We start from the raw sequence: 25,170 nt of genomic DNA on the forward strand, positions 1-25,170 counted from the left end.
TGCGCTAATTGAATGTTAGTCCCAGGACAAGGCAATGTTCGAGTGCCATTCAAAACCTACACTGTACCTATGCAAATCACTTTAAAATTCAGGCCTGTGCTATCAGTCTTTTCTGACATAGTCAGAATGTCATCTTCTACCCTTTTTTCTATTTTAGGCACTGGTGCAAGGAAGGTATTTTCATTAACTTTAACACGTAGATTTGTCCTTATTTTTAAGATCGTGTGTGTCATGTCTGAATCCCAACCTGTCTCGGAGTACCTCTTAGCCAGGCTATTAATACCACTGTTCGCTGTCTCATACTTTTCATTCTTTCGTTGTATTGCATTCACACTCTTCTTGTGTGATGAAATTTACAAGTGGTATACATTTTCTCATCTCTTGTACTTACTTTTCCCCTTGGAGTAGAATAAGAAAGTAACACAACAGAGTACTTTTCTTGGGATTTAAAAAACCCCAGATATGCATGCATTGCTCCATGACTAGCTTATTAAAAAGACCCCACCAAGGAAAAAAGGAAGGAGCCAAGATGCAGCTCTCCCTAGTTCTCACCAGAGATGGATCCACAGAGTTTTATTTTATAAAGCCCTAGGGGGATCAAATCTTTGTCTTTTCTACAGAGCTTTAATTTATCCAGCCTTCACACTCGGAATTTCATTCACCTACTATATACCAGTAGAGATATCAGGAATGGATTCAGTGCACTTCTGAGGAGAGGTGAACAGTGGACTGTAAACAGCAATGGAGGTTAGTGTGGATGCTAACTCTGTAACAGAGAGCTTGTGAAACTGCAGGCCGTATAGCTTCTCAGTCCTGCCTGAGAAAGTAGCCTGGGAAATTCATGGGAGGACTCAAAACAATCCTCAAAGACAGAAAACAGCCTTGCAGGCGTTGTTGTCTGTCTCTTGTTTTCTTTGCAGGAGAAAGTCAGGGGGTAGTGTGCCCCACTGACCAATGATGGTAATGTAGTAGTTTACTAACCAATAAGAGTTTCCTTTCTGTACTTTCCACATATCAGTCTATAAAACAGAGCTGAAATAATAAACTACGAGACATTCTCCTAATCGACTCCATGAGAGTCTGTGTCATTCAATCCCAGCCGTTCCTAATAGAGCGACAGGTTAGTGATTGACAAGGCAGATTATGGCACTTCTGACAGCTGTAGTGTCATGGAGGAAGCCAGGGCTTGGACTATCTCCAACTCCAGGCTGTCCAAGTGGTAGGGGCAACACAGAATCATGTGTTGTTTGAACATTGCTGTCATTTGGCCATTGACTGTAGCTGTGGTATATTGAAAAGTTTCCTCACCTCTCCCAGGCAAAAACATTTAGCTGAAAATATCTGGCTGGGGAAAACCTTCATCAAGACTTCTACCATGCATTGGTCCAACTTTTTCTGTCATGTAACTTCTTGCTTTTTCTATCTTCTGCAGGAGAGCTTCCCTAAAATACTTATTTTTCCTCCTCCAAATTCCTACATTAAGTACCTCGTCTTCAAAATCCTTGTTAGTAATTAAGTAGCTTGTATCTTGCTTGCTTGCTTATGATAATTACCCTTCTCTTAGGTCTCCCTGTTGACTAGTGTTCATCTATCACCTACTACCATCAGCTCAGATAGAATTTGGAGTGGTATGAAGTACCTCATGCATTGAAGAACCAGCATTTTGAAGGACCTGCAGGTGCTACCACAAGGTAAATAGCTTAATAAGATCATTCCTATGCGTTTCCCAAATCTTCTAATATACTCAGAAAAGTTTTTTACTCCTTTCTCAATACCAACAAGCATTCTCTGACATATTAAAGAACTGTCTGTCTGCGTCTGAGAATCTACAGACAAAATCCTTGAGATCACCTTTCCTATGGTTCAGGGGCTGGAAAGAGGGAAATGCTAGCTCTGCTTCAGAGATAAAACTGATACACCCTGGCAAGTAAAGACCATCAGCAGAGACCACTGAAGAAGGCTTGCTCAATCAAATAAATTCTGTTATGATCTACCCTTAACATGGTTTCCAACTGTAAGCTGGCAAAGGGCTCATAGTCATGACCCCTTTCTCTTTCCATTAGTCAAGTGCTCCTTTTACACACAGAGTTATAGTGTAAAATATAAAAAGAAAATAATAATATGGCTGCAACTTGAGCTTGATTTTTTTTTCTTTCTGGTTAGTTTAACAATTAAAAAACCCTCAGTTATAAATGATCTAATATATCCATTGGGTGGTATAATTAAAATATTATTTTAATCTCTATTACAATGTATCAGTACATTCCCATAGAAACTTTGTTTAATGTAACCTAAAGGTGGTTTGTTTTCTGGAAAAAAAATATGACCAACCATTACCAAACTGTAATAAGTTTGTAATGTCTTCCTACTCTCAGGCTTTCCAGGAGGGGAAATCAGGATAGCACATCTCAGCAGATGGGAGCATAAATCTGGCTAGGAAAAGAACACAAGTGAGAAACATGTTGAGTCAATCTCCTCCAAAGATACTCATTGAAAATCTTAAGGTACAAAGTTGAGATGTTCCCAGTCCATAGAAAAAGCTAATAAAATGGAGCAGCAATAACTGCTCTCACTCTTCAGTTTTATGCCTCCCAGGGGCACAGGCAATCAGGCAGATAAGTTGTAATTTTACACCCCTTTGCATCAGCTGCACTTAACTAGTCTGATTTTTACCTGTCACTAATAGCACCACAGAGAACTAAAATGAAAGAACTATTAAAAGCCTAATGTATTTTTCATGTGTAGGTTGTTTGCATTTTTCATGCTTATTTTGAGGCCTTGCATGAAGCAAAAAGTGGGGGTGATAACTCATTACCATGCAAAATTTAAAAATATAATATTATAAGAAAAGGATTTTTTTGAAAATACAGAATTTTATTCACAATACAATTTCAGCGAGAAGGTTCTTTGAGGAATTTTGAGAACAGTCCGAAATGAATCATACCAATTTCCAAAATGACAAAAAAGGGTTTTCTGCAAACACAAATTATCCAAGTTTATTGCAATTTAATAGGCCATCACCTTAAAATTGATTCTTCCCCTTTTCCCTTCCACCATTTCTTTTAAATAAAAAGCTCCTTATTTTTCAAATTCATCTCTAAATCCTTTTGTCAATTAGTTGGCAGTAGAAGAAAGGTAGAAAATCATCTTATCTAGACAGACAAGGAGAATTTTAGTCAGAGAGGGTTTTTATTAACCAAGTCTGTTCGTCTCTAAAAAAATTAATGTGCTCTACAGGGTCATTATAAATGAAGAATGTATATGACTATAGAAAATCAACCTTAAGCATAGGATTGGGAGGTAACTGTGAAATATGTTTTCTCTTTTTACTTTAATTTCCCCATTAGACAATTGATTGAGGAGTGCTGTAAATCTTTGCATCAGTGCAGACGAAACAGGATGTGATCACCCACAGATCAACTATCTGAGTGGCAGAGTTCAGTTTTTGCAAAAGATGGTAAAGAGTAAATATAATATGAAATAGGGATCTGAGCTGGAGGAATAATTATATATTTCTGCCCCTATTCACAATTATCTCTGAAGGCCTTCAAGAGGTCAAAGACCTTCCTGTGTATTTGTGCAGAGGAGGAGGGGAACAGCTGAGACAGGACTGAAGTGTGAGCTGCCTGCAGGGCTGATGAGGGCCACAGAAGAGCGAGGGTGGGGAGAGATGCTGGGTGGGACCCTCTTGTGCAGCAAAGCTGCTGCCCCACATGAGGCAGGAAAAGCCAAAGCTACAAAGGTAGAGGGAGAAAACGAGTTCTCCTGTCAGCTCATGCTGCTTGAGTGCTGGCCTGCGGGGTAGCAGAGTGTGCTCTTTATATGCCTGCCTGCTTTGCCTGTGCCTGCTGTCACACTGGGTTTTCCATGAATTATTTTAGCTGCCTTTGATCACTGTTATTGCTGTGAAATTTTGTACCCTATTAAGCTTCTGGTAAAATGCCTGTTTTTCTCAGTGTAACTGGATCTGTCCACTAGAAACTGTTTAGAAGTCACAGCATTCATATCAAAGATTCACAGATGTGAAACTGAAATGGATTATGGGAATACCTGGTGTATTTTTTATTCAGAGTTATGAATTACTTTACAATCTCATTCCTCATCATCCGTACAGAAAATCCTGGTACCTGAGTTCGGTTAACTTCCAGATTATAGCCACAATATAGTAGTCCTTTGCATGCCTAAATCTGCATGTAGACAATAAAATCCAGAGTAAAAGTAATCCTTCACCTTTCTATCACCCATCACTTTCCTTCTGTCCTCTGGCATTCATCATTCACACATGGAGTTGTTCAAACTGATGAGCACTGGCAAAAGTAATTCCTGCGTCTTCCTGGCTGCTCGACAAAATGAGCACAGCTGATTTCAGGCTACTCTGTAGAAGCAGTACAGAAAACATTAATGATTTCAGGTAGGAAATAGGTAATAAAGTAAGTGTCATTTCACAGCAGCTTGTTTTATCTAAGCATTCACTGGGCTGGTGCATCCATACTAGGAGCACACAAATAAGGTGTCCTATACAGGCAAGGATGAGGAACGGAATCCTGAATCCTCTCAGGTACCTGCTAGGTGGCCAGCTGGGAACATGGAATATGTTCTGATAGCAACCACCTTCACTGTATTTTTCAGTGCACAAAATTACCCTGTAGCTATGAAATAAGTGCAATGTTATGGATAACACTAAGTTTGGTTGTGGGGCCCAGTAGAAGCTGGAGAGTGGGCTTGTACAGTGGTTCGCCTGATTCTGTTTCTTCTGTTAGACACTTGCCAATGTTGCTGATAAATAGTAGGGAGGAAGGAAATCTGAAAAAGCCCTAAACCAAGTGATAAAATAGAGTTTTAGATTCCTATTTCTGGTGCCAGTTTGTCAGACAATCCATGGAGTTACTAAAAAAGGTTTAAAAATAAGAGAGAAAATTCTAAATATAATTTTTAGTATTCAGATAGCCTCTGAATCTAATAAAGCTTTTCACTAAAATGAGACATTATATGCAGACTGTTTTGTTACATTTACTTCTCCAGAAAGGCACCCAAAACCTGTGCTATTTGTGCTGCTCTGTTTCTGTGGAAACTGTGAGTTGAAGTGGAATAGAAAAAGCAGGGAAAAGAGAATGAGAGGTGAAGTGGTTTTGGCTGTAGTCCCGTTGGCCAGTCACAATTTGAGCTGGGCTAAGTCAGACAAGCAAGCCCTCAGTACTGAAGTCCAGAGTTTCCTTTCTTCCTCTTCTTAACTTGTGGTGAGGGAGGAGCCTGGTTCGACAGACACCATTCAGAAAGTGGCTGCTTAAGCAATTCCCCTGTTTTTTACTCATATTAAAGAAGTAATATTTACAGATATTTTATGCAACAACAATTTTAGTCAATCGGGAATGTTAGAGAATAGCTACCTAAAGCAGTAGAGCGAGATTTGCTCTGAAAGGAGCCTTCCATTGATGGACAAGTTTCACAGTCACTGCTCTTTTGAAAAGCACCATTGTATCCTTGAAAGGACAGTCTGCTCTTCCAGGACTGAAAAGATACCTTTTCATCTTTCTAGGGCTTCCAACACATGCATGTTTTTGATGAATTGCTATGAAAGACAGACAACCTTGACTAATAAACTCAGCTCCTCATTTTCTGTTCCCTGGTAATTGGTTCACTGCCAGTCATACTGCTTTTTCCAAGAATAAAAACCTTTCTTTAAAGTAATATCTAAATTAAGATCATAATATATTGTGATTTTTTTCTATTGTTGACCAGTATTTGCCTGGCTGCCTGTGGGTGTGGGTGCAGGTAAAAATTCTACAATTATACAGTTGGGATTGATGGCTTTATTCTGTAGAAACATAGGCAAGAGTGGATCTGTTTCTACTATATACACACAAGAAAATGAGCAGACTATCATTGCAGTCTGGTGCTCCAGGTCAGAAAATCTGGGCATTTTCTTGTCTAGCCTCAGTAAATGCTGCTACAGAAAATCAAATGGAAATGTGCAGCACATAACATTATGTCCAAAGTAATTCTGAAATTACTGCTGGAACAGATAAAGCAGCTTGTAACAATGCAGATTCTGGAGGAAAAATTAACTGAGAAACTGACATCATCTTTTCAAATTTAGATTAAGTGTGTGCAGACCCAAAAATTTCAGAATAATTTCTTACAGATAGAAGGTGAAAGGAAGGGCCAAACAGGGAGAGTACCTGTACATTTTCAGGCTTCTGCATGGAGCAGTGAACACCTACTTCTTGTTCTGCTGTTGCTTCAGCTTCTTCATAGACTTTAAAGTCTATTCCAGTATCCCTCTAATCTCTATGCATGGGAGTTAGCGGTCAAACATGAAGAGAGTTGACTGGAACCATTCAGGGAACCTTGCAGCCCTTTCCTTTTGTATGCTTGTAGTGTGTTACACTGTGCATGAAAGCAACAGAAAGAGAAAAGAGAAAAAAGCAGAAAAGCAGGGAGTTGTTACCAGGCACTGGTGCTGCCTTCATTCTTTTGTGTATTAATGTTTTCATAAACTGCAGCTGAGTTGCAGGTCAACCTAACTTTTCAGTTTTATTTTATTTGTAAACCATTCTGCATTTTAGAACAGTGTTTGTTGTTTACAGTTGGCAGGTCTGATGGCACTTCTTTTTAGGTTTTTCAGGCTTTGAGTTTGACAGCTTAAGAAATATCTGTTTGTTGAACTGCTTACTGCTGTTCACTGATTTGTAATGAATAGGAAGTTCAGGCCACACAAAGACATTATGGATACAGTCAGAACATGCCAGAAACACAGTACATTGAAGGAACACTCCATTAACCCAAATCAGGCAGTGCAGGAAAGTGATCACATTTATATCAATATATGCTTTAGGAGACAAATTAGCCTTTTATTCACTGTAATCCATAAAATTCTCCAGGCACAGAACAGAAGGCATTAATCAGCAGCTATTTGGCTCTACACACCTCCTTACAATAGGGTCTGCAACTGCCTTTTTTAAACAGAAAAAATGTGAAAAACTCTTTCCAGTGCAGTAGGAAAGTCCCATTTGAAAATCGCGATAGCTGAGCTTGGTAAACAGCCTCCACAGAAACACTGTGCTCACTGCTGCACTGCAAGAGCACACAGCAACCCTGTGTGGGCAGTTTCTGTACAGAGACTTTCCTATGGACAACACACTCCTCTGCAGACAGAGTGCTCTTTCATAGGTCCATTAAGTTTTCATGCCACTGTTAGTCACTGCAGTTCTACAAATAATAATTCTGCTCATTTTCTTGGTGTTACTTTTCCCATTACAGAAATACAGTTGAGGACAGAGTGGCAATTACAACGCGAATGATCACGTACAAATACATTTTATTTCCAATGCTTTCTCTCTTGCTGACAACCATAGAGTCTAATAAACCACCAAAGCTTCTTAACACATTTTGAAGCATCCCTCTACAGAGCTGTTCAATCCCATGTTTCCTTAGATACATTCAGAAGAGATCTCTTAAAAAAACCTTCGTAAGTGTGCATTTTTACAAAATGCATTTATGTAGTGTGTGAACAGCATATGCATCCTCTAGCAGCACACAGTATTTGTCATTGAACTGATACTGAGAAAAAATGCTCTACAACACATTGCAGGCAGATTTTCAGAAGGGTTTAGCTCCAAGTATCTAGATCAGCTCCAGGTAGCTCAAGGTAACCAGCTCACAGTGCTGTACCCAAGTTAAAATAATTTAGGTTCAGGATTTTTCATAACTTTTAAAAAACCTGCAAAAATTATAAGGGCAAGTAGCTTGAATCCCCCCATGCCCAATAACAGCATATTGATAAAGGCATGCTCAGTTTTTCTCAGCAAGGTTTGAGACACATACTCAACAAGCAGGCAGCTTGAGTCACTGTATGGCTGCAGCTGAAACAATGTGCCTTAAACAAAGCTGCAGCTCAGACTAACAAATCCACTATTTGCTTTAAAGAACAAGATGCTAAATTTTGATTATCTGCTTTAAGTCTAGATGGTTCACATAACTAACCTAGAGGCAGGTGTACTTTCTGAGCTAAGAATACCTACAAAAATCTCTATTTATTTGGCTTCAGATCTATTGGTACTCACTGTTAAAAATATGAACAGGTTTAGACATTGGAAAGAATGCAGTTCAGCTGGTCCAGAAAAGAGTAAATGAGAAGATCTCAAGCTTGGTGCAAATTACAAAGTATTATCTTAAAATCATAACTTTGCAATTTTTCTTGCTTCTCTCAATCACAATGAAGGCATAAAATTAAAAGTCCCTTTTAAAATCTCTCTTACATATAAGTCACGTGTTCATTAGCTAAAAATAATTTATGTTCAGATAGGTTTAATTAAAAATAAGACAATGCTGAACTATGAAACCACTACTGTGTTTCATGAATAGTAAAGCAAATGTAGTTGTTTTTTGATAAATTTGTATTGTGTTCATTACAACTTCTCACCATGATGCCATCAAAATATTCTTCCAGTCTTTTTCTTTGCTTCCCGTATTTCCTCCCAATGCCCTCAGCTCCCTTCTGTATCTCAGATGCGTTCACACCACCTTGTAATTCTAGTAATTTGTACATAATTCTAGTAATTCGTACATCATTTGTACACCCTCTGCTTGCCTTTCTCCAGCTTGTTTCCGAGACCACAGTAGGAGAATGGGTTGGCTCATTCAAATCCTGCCAAATAGAGTTGAAGGCTTTTCAGTTCTCCTTCATTTGCTGTCAAGAGACACATTAGTAGTGGCTATCCCTAGTGTCCTCACAGTAACTTTGAGACTTAATAACTGGCAGAAAAACCCACTGCCAGCTTCATTTAAAATCAGGCAATCAATTAAAAATATATCAGAGGGAGACCGACCATTCGTACAAATCTTGTTTTCTTGGAAAATATGCTAAGAAAATACTAATAGAAATCCCACTAAAAATTAAAACAGGAGTAAAAAACCAATTAAGATAGCTTTATGGATGTTTCATGTAGATGTTTTAATTAACTTAGAGTATGGGATTGCTTGCACTTAGTAGAAACAAATAATTTTCCACTTCAGAAAAATAAATTAAGAAGGAGGTTAAATGAGTTACAAGATGAATAAATTACTTAGCGTGAAAACTCAAAAAACTTTAATAAAAAATTTCTGGCATTTCAAGTGTTCTGGTGCTAATATTTCTTGACATTTTTAAATTACTGTCTTGCAAGCTGTAGTACTTATTCAAAGAAGAGCAATTTGACATATATCTCTGTTTAGGTTCTAAACTTTCAGCCCTACAAAAGGATGATTTTCAAATTTAATTAAATGCTACTTGATTAAGAAGCTGTGTCTGTGGTTAACTGAGTGTCTGTTCTTCATTAATAGATGTCTTTGTTGTGCTGCTTAGGAAACAAACATAAATGCAGCATGACAACAATATACTTATCAGATAGCTTTTTTGCAAAGTTTTTGGACATTGCAAACAGAAGTTGGGAGTTAGGGTACCACGACCTCATTAATTAAATTAAACCGTCCTTCAAAGATGAGTGTAGTAAAAATAGAGATGTTTAAAGTCTAAGTGCTTAAATATATGGGGTGAAATGTTGCTATATACAAAGAGGGATTGTTAACCAGATGTCAGGCCTAGAAATACCCCCAAAATAACTCTTAAGAAGTAGGAAATTAATGGTACACTATTTTAAGGAAATCGGGGAAAGAATCTAAAGTGTTTATGCTCTTTTGCTGTCTGTTCAGGAAGCATGATTAAGCAGTGATTAAATTTAGAAAAAAAAAAAGGTTTTTATACACACAGTATTCAACAAACACATTATTAGTCTAAAACAGTATAAAACAGTCTAAACTTTCTCAATTCCAGTCTAAACTGCAAAGTGTTGTGCTGCTCAGTATAACCAAACCCTAGTTCCTTAGTTCCTTCAGATCAGAGACAGTACCAGGGCACAGCATTTCTGCTTACTGGCCTCATGCTCAATTCTTATTCCACCCATGAAACTAGGTGGTAGAGAAAGTCAAGCCTGGCTGGATTTCGTTTCTGTGTAAGGCTGAGAAATAGTTGGGGATTCTGGGTCCTGAATTTCAGATTGACTCAGTGGTCTACTGGCCAGTGAGACTGTAATGTATTGCTACATGGCAGAGTGTAATTTAAGGTCCAAGATCACAGATACAGTTCTCAGCTCCGTAGATCTTGAGTAACTACAGATTGTTCTAACAAATTCAAGCTAATTTTAACCAGTTGACTTGCATTCATCCAGCAATGTAGCCTGCTAATTTTCTAGGTTACTAGTTCATTAATTCACTAATTTAGCACAGAGTAACCCCAGGTTCCCAATAACAGGCTGCTGCTGTAGTACCCAGACTAGCTCATTTAGAGCTAACATAGACATGCTTATGCAAGTTGTACCTGGATCTTTGTCTGCACTGGGCATTAAAAAAAATACAGGAAGGCATGTTTCTTCCTGATAACAAAATCCTAAAATTACTGTGATGAAACTCTGAAGCATTTCTTCTCAGAGAGAAGAAAACTTAAGAGTTACACAAGGCCACTGATGTCCAAAAATAGGGCAGGAGAGGAAGCATGGCATATACTTTTATACCTTGCAATCTCTTCCTGAAAAAGGCACATTAGGAAATATTCTTGAGATTCCCTGAGTCTAGTCTTATCTGCCTAGCTAAGTGGATAAATTAAAGTTATTTGGTATCCATCCCACCTATTTAGCAGAATGAACATCAATTGCAGCATGTGCACTGTGCTACTATTTTGTGGCCTTGCACACTTCAAGACTACTTCTATTTTTGTCTGTCTTACTCATTTTCCATGAGGGACCATACAGCAGTTTAAGTCCCTGTTTTCACATGGCTTTCTCCATTTCTGTACAGCTATTTCATTTAAGCAATGCGAAAACAGAGCTCTGGGACAGCTGTGTCTGGGCATGCTGTGAGCTAGCTGGAGACTCACACAGCCTTCTAGTGGTCCTCTAGGGTGGGCACAGGAGAGAAGATAATTCAGGGTGGAAAACTCTTACAGATAAACATTTTTTGTAAGTCTGATAATAAAAGAATCAAGTAGGAAGTCATTCAATATCAGAAAAAGAAAATAAAGTACATCTGTGTCTCCATTCACATTTGACAGCTTTTGAGGCAGAACAGTTTGTATCAGATTTTAGACTGGGACAAAAAGGGCTGTACTGTAAGAAATTCCTACAGCAGAGGTAGTGAAGTGGTAACTGTGATGTGGAGCAGGTCTCAAAAACAACCAAATGGACAGAGACCATGTCATTACCAAAGGACAGATTCACACAGAAACAGAACTGATAACAGTCACTGCCTAAAATGGATAGAATTACAGCATCATCACAATATAACCTATGCAGGTATTAATTAGTATGAGGGATAGCAGATGGTGTAGTATGACTGTTCCTTTGGCTAAGGTCAGGAGTTCTAACTTCTTCTCCTTTTCCCCCTTGGGACCCTTATTCTATTGGGTATGTGTACATAGAATCCAATATAAATTCCAACTGGTGAAAATTTACCTATGCAATTAGCGATTTTCTCTATGCATGATTTAACTGGTAACTATTAAACTCACTGAAAGCTGGGATTAGATGCTTAGTGAGAACCAAGTGCCTACCTTTTTATCTCCACCTGAATTTTGTGAGTGTCACACAAGTACTAATATTAAAGCACTGTTCCAGGTAGTGCCCACGCTAAATCCCACTTGTGTTAAGTGAAGAAATAATTTTGTATTTGCTGTGTTTGGTGTCTTTTAGTTCAGAGGATGCCTTCCAGCCAATAAGATAAGAATCAGATTTATTTTTAGCTAGCCTTAGCATTATAATTCAGGTTCCTTTCAATGTTCAACTGTGTGTTTTCTCTGTTCTTGCTTGATGAGTCTTACAAATGACTGAAATATGAGGAAAATCACAGTGGTCAGTGAAACTGTTGGAGAGAACTCTGTTCTACAGCTTACTGTCTCTCTCCATTCAGTGGTTGGCTAATTACCTGCTAGACTAAAATGGTCTTCTACCAGATATTGGGAAAACTTGTTTCCTCTTCCAGTTTGGGATCTCCAACTGATTAATATATTCTCATGGCTCTGCTGTTTGAAACCTTAACTGGTAAACATCCCTTTTATCTGACAGCTCCCGTCCCTCAGCAAGGGCCTCCCTAACCATCAGAGCCTCTATGTAAGAATGCATTAATATGAAATACTATAGGCTCTATACACTGGCAGTATGGGATACAACTGTTTCTGAACAGAAAAAAGAGATGAAATGAAAGCACAGTAAGTACATAAAATATTAATTTAAGGCTCAGCATGATACGAAGTGTTACAGGGTGACACATTTTTTTCTTTCTTCTCTCTGTGGGCAAAATCAGATACACATTTGGTGAAAAGGACCCTTATCCAACAACAATTTAAAAACCTCAGCAAAACAAAACCAACAAAAAACAACTTGCTGCAAGTAAACCTTGGACATGGGCCTAATGTGCATCTTGAGTTTTGAAAAGTAAGATGAGAAGTAGTTGCCAATAGTTTAGGGAACAACTGGAAAGTTAGAATACGTATTACAAAATCAAGAACAGTTTCTTGAGTTGCTCTTTCCCCTCATGCCCAATAAACTGTAGCACCCATGTTTTTATCAGGTGATATACAGAGAACATATATTTCCTATAATCAGTTTCTTCAGCTGGCCAGGCAATTCCAGATTTTAAAGAGTAATAGCAAATCATAAACACCTGAAACAAAAGACTATTTGGACATATGTAATACTTTTATATGAAGACCAGGCTAACTCTAGAGAAAAGGATAATAGTGTGCTGGCAATGCAGACTTCCATTGCAATTGAGATTAATTTCACTGCAAATAAGATTTCTGCATACTTTTTTATTTGCAGGTAAATTCCCAGTACTATTTCATACAGTACTTTATTTTGTAACAGAATTCTTAGTCCTGAACTATGCATTATTTTGGGGAAAAGAAAGGACAAGGAGCCTCATTCAAAAATTTGATCAGGGCAGGCAAAGATCACAGTCTCTTAGAATTATTTAGGTTGGAAAAGACCTTTAAGATCATCAAGTCCAACCATTGTTGTTATAACCAGAACAGACTTAGATAAATTAGTGTGTACAAAAAAACATCAACATCGTCATATTTCTGCATGGATTTCAACTACAGTTCAAAGGAAGAGACAGAAAAGGCACTCTGTCCTGGGTTTTCAATAGGAGGCATACTGTGAGTGTACTGAGTTCACAGTAACATTTCTTGCTTCTGTTCCCATATAAATGGTCCAGTGCATTGTTCCACTGAATGCAAATAGTGCCAAGCATGTTGGTAAACACGTTGGTTTGGATCTATCCTGCCATCAACTAATCAGATACATATTGTCACCATTTTGCAATTGGTTCTTTCCATCCTTCTTTTTCTGCAGTTTTCTGCAATTTTGTGCTTACATTAAGAATAATGTATAAATTAGGACAGAGGAGGAGGTTTTAGGAAATGGATTTATATTCCTATTGCAACCAGTATTTGAAGAAAATAAAACCCCTTATTTTCAAAACAAGTTAAAGTCAGGTATCTGAACAAAAAAGAAGTCACTGTCCTGCACTGAATTTATTTCTTCACTAGGAGCTGAAATAGCTTTAATAACAAATAATTATTATTAAATAATCCTAATCTAATAATTCTTTAGTTTTGTGGTTTATCTGTACCAAGGCAGCCCAGCTAGTAAGGCAATTAGTGTTCTGGAAAATGGATGAAATCTTCATGGCTTAGAAGTTACTGTAAATAGACAGACTTACTGTGTGAATATATTCTAACAGTGTAGTGATTTTAAAGGCCTGATTTGAGTAAACAGTGCAATGAAGACATACTCTTTGGTGACAATATTTACATTCTTAATGTTTATTATAATAGTTTGCAGCTCTGAAGGCAAAAGCATGTGAATATTTCCTACCACAGTCATTTGTGTTACTACAATGAATGGCAAAGTGGGCGTAAAACATGATTAAATCAAACCCAAAAAATCAAGCCCACGGAATTAATTTCTAAGAAACAATGCACACAGCCCAATTGCAGTAGATTAATTCTTTGTGCTTTGAATGAACATAGATGACTGTTTGTAATATTTTCACTGTGATTTGATGTTACACATCTTATGGTAGGAGCACAGGGAATTTCCCATGCCTAGAGGTGGATAATCAGTCTTTCTTCAGTTCTTTGAAAATAACAAGATTCATTCATGAGTGTTCTTTGTGAAGGCTAAAAACGTTGGCTAACAAGTTAAGCTATTTCTGCTTTTATCTTAACGATTATCTGTAAGATTTTCTGCTTTTGAAAAAATTCCTGTTGCTGTTTTGCATGGTATAGGTATGTTATAGACCTATCCAGACAGAATGAAATGGAATGGCTAGATCATACCAGTTTTGAACCAGGCTGGTAGTGCCTATTACTATGAAGCTGGCTGACATTTCACTTTGTAAGATCCAGTTACTGTTAACTTTGTAAAACTTTAATCATATGGAATGAAATATCCCATGCTGAGTAATGAAATAATTAATACTTTTAAAAGAATGCTGTTTTGATAATATGACAAGAATCTTCAGCCACTTCTTGGAAATGCCCCTCTACCCCAGTAGTTCCTTAGATTCAGTATGTAGTCAAAACTAATTAAGCAAAAGAGGCAATGTTCTGTGTATTAATGGCAAACAATAGTGTACTGATAACTATAGCTGCTAATGCAGGTTGCCAGTGTAGCTGAGCCATCCTTTACCAAATGGTTGCTTCCTTTGAAACAGGACAAATCTGCTGTCAAGATGAAGCTCTGGGACTGTACCCAGACAAACTTGTTTGGCCGGTGCCTCTTTACTGGGCATTCCCCTCACAGAAGTTTATTTCAGTAGGCATTGTAATCTGAAAGTTTGTAAAGGAGCGCTGGTCCTCACTGGGCGGCAGTGGGGTAATGGCTGTTAATTTCCCAGAAGGGTTTTGGCGAGGGCGTTGTAGCGATGTCACACTGCAGGATGTGTGAAGAGAGGACGTTTGGGGTACTACTGACATAACATGGCATCATCCTACCAGTCAGCTGGTGTCTGATTTTTCTGAAGGCTGTGAAAACATCTTGTATCAAGTAAAAGTACAGGGGAGGTAACAGGGAAGAAAGAAGCTTTATTCTTCCAGAGAAAATGAGTCCATTGCTTCCTCTTACATTACACTTAAGCTTATGGTTTGTCCCTTATTTTTCTCATCGTGACTATTGTTTGTGTAGTCCAAGTCAAGAGCAAGGGAAACGGGGTAAGCCCTGCATCTGATTTCTAATTGATTCTCATCTCACTGGTTGGCAATCCCTACCATTGAGTAGAAGGCTGAGATTTCATAGAAAGAGGCCTTAATATCAAAGATATGGCATTGAAATCCTTAGGAAAATCTGCTTAAATGTGGGTGAATTATGAGACTTTGTAAAACAGCATTTTGTGCATGTTGGAGACATGTAAGCGTTTAATTATTAAAATCTGAAAATATTCCATGCTGACTTAGCAGATTAATCTCTCACATGCATGACCAGACTGCATAGCTGCCAATCAGAAAGAAATAGTAGGACTGAATCCAAAACACCACTGCATCACTCTGAGAAACTTGCTATAATTGCTTGTGTTGAGTTTGAACAGAAAACTGGGAGCAGTTGCTAATCTTTCAGTGATCCTTTCTTCCCTTGCTGACCTCTAATCAGCATGAAGGAAGAAACCATCCAATTTAAACAGAACAAGAAAATATTTGAAAAACAAGATGATGCAGGTCAAGATGAGAAGGGCAAGCTGGATAAAGAGCTGGGAACAAGGAGTGGAGTCTAATGAAGAAATTTAAGACAAGGACCCAGGAAAATGGAGGAAGCTTAATTGAAGGGGTGTTTGTGAGTCTGCTGGAAGTAATGGGGGAAGCTAGAATGAGTAATTCTGAAAATCTGAGTCCTTCAACACTAGAAAAAATATTTTCATAAAAATATTGCCAGTCTGTTTTAATTCTGTTTCAGATATAAGTTAAGTCATGCCAGTTCATGCCCTATTTTAGACAACTTTCAATACATATCTGGGTTGATGCAGCTATTTCTGGGCATAGGTTAGTCTTTAATTTCACATCAAATTGGTGTTAAACCGGTCTGCTTTGTCCTTTATGCCTTTCTTCTTTTATTAGTAATCCAAATTAACTTGATAAACAAGAGTTCTCTGCTCTGTAATGTAAACTCTGTGTAGCTGGCATGCACTGTACCATTTTATAGATGAAGAAAATTAGTCAGGTGAGTCATGTAATTTGCTCTAGGAAGGGCACAATGAATCAGTGAATGAGCCAGGAATCTAAACTGAGGAATTTCTGACCTCCTGTTTTTTTTTTGGAAATCCCAACTCATGCTTCCTGCTATTTTTTCTCATTACACTACTGAGATAACAGCCTACTTTTCTTGTTTAATGCTCCTACTTGTGCAATGCTCCTATTAATGTTAACTGGTTATTCTTAGGCACAGATGAGCCAATAGTCTTGACCTTACAAGAAACTTGGCTACTTAGTCACTGTTGCTTAATCCTTCCTATCTGTTTGTTGTCTGTGTTGCTTAAAAAGAATTGAGAATTGTCCTCTTTGCTTTGTTTACATACTAGAGGAGGAAAAAACCCACTTCGGTAGACAGAAAATTCTTCAAGTGAGCAAGAGAAGGACAGACTCATTGTTTGTATGCCTACTTGGGTGTGTCATACTTAAAGAAATTCAGAATGGGGGTGGGAACTGAAGGAACAAGAGACAACAACGAAAGGCGAGAGGATGAGAAGGCTGGACTTGCATATTAATGAGAGCTTGCCTGTAATTGGGAATTTCCTTTCACTATACTTTTCTTTTTCCTTTTTCCACCACTTATCGTTTCATTGTTGTTTTTTTTTTTTTCTTCCTCTGCCTTATGTGTTATTTCATGTTTGTTCCGTTCTGTGCAAGAGCAGAGTGAAGTTGGCTCATATCCTGATTTCTGAGAAGTGCAGAAATAAGGATATGAGCCCATGCTACTACAGAGTGGAAAAGCAATGCTAAAAGGAAGTAGCACAGAAATCAGGGAAAAATTTTCTAACATCCCTCTGCTGAAGGAAGAATTTTCAGTTATTCTCAGATGGATGACAGTATCATGTTTACAGGACTGCTGCTAGGTAACTTCTTTTTCTATACAAAAGGAAATATTTCAAAGGGGTAATAAGGGAATATTTCAAAGCTAGGTCAAAAGGAAATAAACCAAATATCTGTGGGTATCAGGTCCAAACTGTGTTATAGACAGGCAAGAATACCATTCCATAATTTGATACTTAATTCTTCTCTCCTGATGTTTGTACCTAAGATCACCTAAATCTGCTATTGTTCCCCGCTTCTGCATGGGTCATATGACCTGAACTTCACAGCGCCTTTCCCCTGAGTGAATGAGCTCTATGGTAAACACTGCAACAAAACAGATACCTGTTCCCATAAAGTGTTCAGAGAGAGACTGACAGATACATTCTGGTTCAGTTCACCTTTATTTTTTACACTGATTTTGCAAATGCTGCCCTTTGCTATTTAGTCTGCCTTCTCTCTTGGCTCATCATTTCCTTTTGAAAAAGATGCATGTTTAAATAAAGATGGAAAATTTCCCTGAAATTAGTGGATTCAAATAAACAGGGTAGACTCTTTCTTAACAAAAACATAAATAAAATTATTCTTGTCATTTTTTAAAATTTCATTTACTATTTGTGTTCTCAGGGAATTATTCTCTTGAAACAGAGAAATAGCATGGGGGTTTGTTGGTTTTTATTTTTTCATTTTCTGAAATACGTTTAGCCTCTACAGACCTTAATTTACTCTCCAGTCAGTTAATTGTACATGGTAATCCTCTATAAATACATAGAGTCTCAGTGATTTTTTTTGCATTTCTGCATGACCATTCTCTGAGTGATGCTTGGCAAGGTAGGGGAGGAAGAAAACAACAAAACCCTGATAAAATACAGTCCCAAAATATGTTTCCACTGGAACTGAATGGAATTGTGTGTGTAGTATACACCCACCTGGTGCCAACAATTCTTTTCTCTGTGTGCTGGTGGGTTGTTCCCTTGCCCTGATTATGTTGCTGACATTATGCTCGTGAGGGAAATTCCTTCCTGACTCCAGACCAAGTGGATTTATAATCCTGTTGATGTAAGCAAAGCTCCCTGTACTTATCTAAGACACAATTGTCCAATCAGTTCTACATATAAAATTCCTGCTAAAGTAAATAGAATGGCACACGAGTTGCTGGAAAAGATGATCAGGACTCTGGGATGGTTTCTGTTCTAGAGACATAGCTACAATATAACTTTAATGCAGCACTGGCCTGACAAAGAAAAAAACCAAGTCTTACTGTTTTCTCCATCATCAGCTGCTTCTCTCTCTCATTCTCTACACAGGAACAAGTGTTCATACAGGCCCACAATTTAACCAGTGAAGCTAAATTAGCCTGGAAACAATGAGTAAATGCATAGTCTGCTTTCTTAACATTCAGCTATTATTAATTTTCATACGCCTAAACTTTCTCGGCAGAAAGCCTTCAAAATTTCAATAAGGCCTTCTGTTACCTAACCTATCACACTGAACTAAAAGACTAACTACAGTAAGGGAGAAATGTAACCTATCAGCATTGCATATTACTGGGAGCAGTTTATACTGGAAATGTTTATTTCTTGTGTACTTTTATGATGGAGGATGGGACACAGAAAATATTTTGATTTAGAAATGCAGCTGGGGTGCCTCATGAAAGCTGCAGTTTAGAAACTTCATGGTCCTATTGTTTTCTGTTCACCAGGCTCTCTAGTCAGACAAAAAAAGCATTATACAGTGTAGTGCCTCCTTTTTTTGGGTTGTCTAGCTTTATCTTTCTGTGGCTCTACCCTTCCTAAGCTGAACTAACCTGACCTAGGGATTCAATTTTCTGTCTAGATGAAATCTCATTGATCCAATTACTTAAAACCAGCAATTACTGCTAGTTCCCTTCACTCTCATAATGCCTTGACTGCAGCTGCTTTCAGGATCTTCATCCTTAAGGATTCTTTGTGTTGTCATTTAGGGGAGCGGTTCTGCCTCAAAATTTAATGACCATCCCCCGTTATCTTCAGTTACTATGCCTTGGAATTCCAGTGCCACGTGAAGATAAGACAGACAAGCCTCACACTTAGACTGGAGCTTTGGATATGACCCAGATCATAGTTGGCCCCAGGCATTAAGATATAGATGGCACAAAATTTCAGCCATAACACTGTGAAGCACCGAGCCATGCTGTGCATAGCTCAAGTAAGAAGGGACAGTGTTCAGTGGGTGATTACTATGCCAAATCTGAGCAGCGTTTGGTACCATGAGCAACAAAATGCCGTTGGCAGGAAAAAAACAGTTGCCGAGAGTTGTCCATCATGATACTCAAACAACTTAGTGAGAATCAGAATTAAGGAAATCTAATTTCCCTGGCTTTGGCAACGAGGTTAATTGGTTCTGGCATCTCACCCCACATAGGTTTCGGGACAAACTAAAGCTGATCACGCCCCAGCTGCTGCCATGGAGAGAGCCTTACACCTCTCTCCTCTGCCCCTTGCCACCGCTCCTAACGTGGCACAGCAACAGGGCGGATCGCTCCGCTACTCCGACCACGACCCGAAACTTGGCAGAATTAATTCCCATTGGGCTCGACAGCCCGACAAAGCCCCACCTCGGCGGCGGCCGCAGGGCCGCTCCCGCCTCAGGTGCGCCACCCGCCGCCACCTGCCGCGCCCCGCCCGCGCCTTTCCGGCCGCGGCCCCGCCGGCTCGGCCGCGCCTGCGCAGCGGCGGCGGCGGCGCGGGGCGGGCGCGGGGCGGCGGTGCCGATGCTGCCGGACGGTGCCCGGCGCGCGGTTGCGGCTGGCGGCGGGGCCGGGAGCGGGAGCGGAGCCGGGCGTGGAGCCGGGGAGCGGCGCGCCCGCCGAACAGCGCGGGGCGATGAACTCGCGCAAAGGTACCGCGCTGTGCCTGCCGGGCGGGAGCGGGGGGGGCTGCGCGGCCGCCGCCGCTCACGCCGGCTCCCGGCTGTTCTCTTCTCCCGGCAGTGCTGGCCCCGCAGGCCCGCAGGCGGGGGCCCAAGCAGTCCGCGGCGGCCGGTAGGGGGGGCAAGCACCCGGCGCCCCACAAAAAGTAAGTATGGGGACCCCCGACCCGCCGGGACGGAGCCTCTCCCCGCGACCCCTCTGTTGTCTGTGCGTCCCTTGCGCGTCGCTCCCGGCGCCCCGTAACCCAGCGGGCCGTCCCGGCTGCCCGGTCCCGCCGCCCGCGGGACGCTCGGCGGCTCCCCCGGCAGGGCACAGCGCCCGCCTGGACCGGGCCCTCCCACGGTGGATGTCGCCACGGCCGCTCGGGGACCGTCCCCAGCCCGGGCGCCGGGCTCAGCATCCTTCGGGCAGGGCCGCCCGGTGCCCCGTGGGAACCCGCGCTAGGCGCTCCGGCCGCCGGCCCTGAGAACCCCCGGCTTGTCGGGGATCTGCCCAGATAATGTTTTCCCCTTGATTCTCCCTCCAGTTCTCTCACCTTTGTGGTCTCCTTTCCCAGTGCTTTCTGTTCCGACGTTTCTTTCTGCATCACTGTCCCATCTATAGGCAGTCCTTTTCTCATCCTCCTCGGTACCATCAGACTATTTCCCCTTCCCAGATATGTCTCATCACCAACGATGCTGATACTAGTATCTCTGGTTAGCTTTAAGTTTCTGTTGGTCTTACAGATAAGAACAGAAGTTGTTCTCTGTTTTCCCCTTGTCTTCTGCTAGCCATTGGTGTTCTTGTCACTGTCCAGTTGATCTTTTCTCATGATACTTCACTTCACTGAATCACATAGGAACATTCTTCCATCTCTAAAGTGTTCACACTTTACTCTTTCCTAGGACGGTGTGGCTTTGGACTGCTTCATTTTTTGTCCTTGAAGAATTACATGCTTCTGTCACTAACTTTCACTGTGTTTTGTTCAGTGGGACTTTATTGGTGACTCATTAAGTTGCCAGTAGGCTCTTGTCTTTGTTTTTGTTACTTGGGGATCCAGTCTACCTGCTTTGTTCTGACAGGAAACTAGGTCCTGATATCACTCATTCCCCTCTCTTCCTAGCTGGCTAGTCTTAGAACTGGGAAGCAGTGTATGATGGATGGATGCATATGTATGTGGTGGGGAGAGATGTTGCTATGTGCTATGGCAAATGATTCAAGGGCCAAAGTCTTTTTCTTTGTTACTTCCATTGGAAGAAATAATATCTCTCTGACCATAAAGTGTTCAGTTTACTTTTTTTTCTCGTTATAATGAATGGGTGCTTTTTTCCGCTTTTGGATGGGTAAAGATAACATAGATGAGGTGGTGGTGTAGTGGTGATCAGACTTTAATGCTAACTTCTGTTCACATCCTGTTCCACTATTGCTGTTTCCTCTAGCATTGTGTAAAAGCTGTATTATGCTTTCAGTTGTTTGAATGTTGAGTTAGTGTAATGGAAACAAATGTTATGTTCAAGATAAGCAGTGATTGATTCCCTTGTTTACAAAAACCTTCAGTTTGTAGTGTTACATGGATTTATTTTTTGCCAGTTGAAAATGGAAATAGGTTAAATTTCCTTGTAGCTCTACGTTCAGAGCTATTTTTGAAGCTTTCAGCTAGGTTTTAACCACAAGGTTGTCATTAAACTTCTATTCTTAGGTGATAGGGTGTTTAATACACTTCTTAGTGGAGATATAGTGGGATGTTTTGCTGAATGAGTTTGTTAAAAGTTTGCTTTCACAGAGACTCAGTAAGTACAGAACTGGTGGTCTTTGTGTTGGCTGAAGAAACTGGCTACTGTTAAGTCGGGGTGCACAGTCAGGAGCTGGCCGTTTGCCTGAGTCAGCATTTCCAGATGCTGTGCTCATACCTCATGAATCGAGTGGTTTTGCTGTAGTTGACAAGAGCCATCTTTTCTGCTATGGATGTTTTCTTTTCAAACCACTTTTATGCTCTGGAGGTGACCTACTCTGTTTCATGCTTCTATATGAAAGCAAAATTCCTTTCAGTTTTTTAAATCTCCTTGTAAATAGTCGAGGCCCCGAAGTAAAACCAGTTTACAGTATCTTTTTTGTCCTGTTCCTAGCCTTGCTTTAAATTCAACTGCTACAGCATATACTAGTATTTTAGAGGCATATGGTGTCTGTGATGCACAGCATCTGCAAATGAAAATGTTGATTTGAGGTGTGGAAATTCTATACCATAAGAAAATTGTGACTTAGTTTTGAATTCAAAGCAGGGGGTTTTTTTGGTGTGGGTTTTTTTTTTGTTTTTTTTTCCCCCTTAACTGTGGTTTTTAGGAGAACTTTTCTCTGCCAGGTCAAAGCTTTATGGAGTAACTTCCATTGTTGCTGTTAACAATGTGCTTCAAAGGGAACTGCAGGACTCTTGTAAAATTGGCTAGGAGAGTTATATCGTATTGTGGCTTACTTGAAGGCTTTTGTTTGAAGAGTATTAAGTTGATGACACAAGAAGAAGAAATTGCAGTACTCTGAATAGCTTTTTGTCTGTTATGACCTTATTTACCAAAGAAGGCTGTAAGATTGGTCCTGTAGCTGCTCAGTGTTGACCCCCTAAGTCAATGAGAAGAACTGGTGGAGGTGAAGGTGTTTTTTTGGTGTTTTGTTTGTTTGGGTTTTTTTTTCAGTAGTGTGGGAAAAAAGGAAAATAGAGGCTAAGTGTCACATATTTTGAAGAGGAAGCACTTATATCTGGTGCTATAGACTATATCTATAGTTGCATGTAATAATAAGCTATACTTGGTAAGGGTTTACTTTGAAATCAAACATCCAGGCTATTGAAACAGAGGATGCTCTGTGTTACTGTATAGAACACTCACTGTATTTAGATAAGTTAGGACTTGGTTTTGCTCGTAATAGATGAATTTGCATGCAGTGTGTGCAAACTACTTAAGTATTTTTTCAGCTGCACAAAAGAGTAATGAAAATTATGAATTTGGGTCCTCTGTGATTTATTGCTCCTTAAAGTGGAGGTCTGCATTGAGAGAGGTCTGTGAAATAGCGATTTTGACAGATGCCCTAGTCTGTCTGTTCAGATATAAATTTGCTTACAGGCAGACAAGCCTGTTCATTGTCCTTCACTTAGTGCTAACAGATGGCCTCAGGTACATCTACCTTTTGCATTCAGCGCAGTGGTAGGCTCTATGTTCAGACTAGTACTGGCTTCAACTGGGGTAAACTATCTTTGATATATTTTTTTGCTTGAGTTTATTTCTAAATGAGTATGACAAAGACCAAGTGAATATCCAGTTAGAATTGTCCTCTTTAGCACGTTAACTGTTCATCTTTATCCAAAGCTAAAAAAAGCATTTTGTAAGTAAAAAAAATCCAGATGATAGTCTGTGAACCTATGGAGAGAGGAGTGTCTGTGCTGCATATTTTGATACAAATGTATAAATCTAGATACCAAAATTGATTTTGGTTTTGTTTTTAAGCAGTACTTTAGAACAGGTGGTATAGACCACGTGATATTATTTTGCAGAGGTGCAGTACATCCGTGTTGGCTAATGGAATGGCATTCCATTAGCAATTAATTCCCTGGCAATGGGAAGTGCCAAGTTTCTGTACTGTGCACTTCCAGATGTCTAACTTCTTGAACCCACAAGTGTTGTACAGCTATCAAGGTTTAGGATATATTACATTATTATGGAATCTTAAACGTGTAAAAGTCATGCACTACTTTTGCTTGTTTGTGTTTCTCTACCGCAGTGTTTTTCAGCCTCTTTCAGTAAGTTTTTTTTTTCTTAGAAGCAGCATCTATTAGGTAGTTCCTGTTCCCTTGAGTACTGACTGCATGTATACTGGGTGCTGACCAAAGGCTATGGATGTAGCTCTTGGCCTTTCTATGTGAAATTCACAGTCTGCAGTGGTCTTAGTCTGAAGTGTATTAGCCCCTCAAGTGTCATCTTTGTGAAGTTGTTGGCAGTTGGTTTTTTTTTTTCTTCTTGGGATGATTTACTGAAGAATGTCAGAGAAGCTAAATTTTTAAAAGCTTTTAAAGAGGAGGATTAGGAAAGATTCAGAAGACTAGAACCCAAAGTTATGTCAATATCTAATGAAAGCAAGTAAGGTGACCTCAGTTCTGTACTGAACAAAGGGATAGGACTGATAAAAATGAAAATGTAACTATATAGAAGTTGTATTCATAATTGATCACTTCCCTTTTAGTAGTAATTGCTTTTGTTGTGATTCTACCAGACTCTTATCTTTGCAATCTAGCCTATATTTTAATAATCAATAACTAATTCTGTTCTAATTGCCTATAGGGACTTTGGGAATGGACACTGTTTTACTAGGTTGTTTAAAATACCAGGTTGTTTGTATCATCCTTTATATATTTGTATATATATATATTTAATATTTTTATATTTTTATATATTTGAAGTGATAACCCTTGCTTCCTGGTTTTCTTAGCATGACTTTTTTTTACCCCCTTCTCTACAGCCCATTTCCTTGTTTTCTCATTTTTTACTTTCTATCTGTTAACAGTTACAGCATATGGTAAGTGTGAGAGGGATGATCCTATTTGAAGTTGGCTGAGCTTTGATAGAAGTCTTCTTGTGTCCACTGTCTACCCCAGTAATACATCTTTCAAGATGAAATCTGTTTTTGGAAACTGTTGTGTTTGGATGGATCTCTGAATGTGCAGAAGGAATGTGTAGAAGTGTCTGGAAAAGTACGCCTAACATAATAAAGCACGTGTTACAGAGCAGAATTGCAGGAGTCTGAGAATAAGATAACCATAGAAGAACCTATTGTATTTAAAAGAAGATATTCTGAACAAGCGTTTTGTCTGAGAAACATTGTCTAAATTTCAAAGTGAACTTCTATAAAGGTACTAACTAACCCTGGTGAAATAATGCTTCTTGACAGTAGTGGTGCCTCACTGTTTTTCCTCAACAGAAATTAGTCAATTAAAAGTCGATAATTTGAATGCAGAAGATTAAAATAATCAAGGGCTTCAGTTGCCTTGAGCTATTATCAATGCTTAGTTTGCAGTTTTCTAAAATGGGAGTATTCCATCATTAGAGGTCAATTATATTTTCCTATCCCCAAAGGAAAAAAAATTATATCTCTACTGTTCTTGTTGCAGTGATAAAGGTCAGGGCAGTCTAGCTACAGGATATGT

The 25,170-nt window shown here is 39.5% G+C and overlaps 1 long non-coding RNA gene across 1 annotated transcript; it reads left to right on the plus strand.

Moving 5' to 3' along the window:
• Positions 1-19,849: 19,849 nt before the first annotated feature.
• LOC148184363 (uncharacterized) lies at positions 19,850-24,895 on the plus strand. The gene is made up of 3 exons (XR_015772488.1): positions 19,850-19,972; positions 20,064-20,148; positions 24,531-24,895. It is a non-coding gene; the product is annotated as an uncharacterized LOC148184363 (long non-coding RNA).
• Positions 24,896-25,170: the final 275 nt, after the last annotated feature.

The sequence above is a fragment of the Pseudopodoces humilis genome, chromosome 5 (genome assembly GCF_049639895.1).
Source record: "Pseudopodoces humilis isolate 2021_Gansu_Grassland_sample_001 chromosome 5, ASM4963989v1, whole genome shotgun sequence".
NCBI classification, from domain to species: Eukaryota; Metazoa; Chordata; class Aves; order Passeriformes; family Paridae; genus Pseudopodoces; species Pseudopodoces humilis.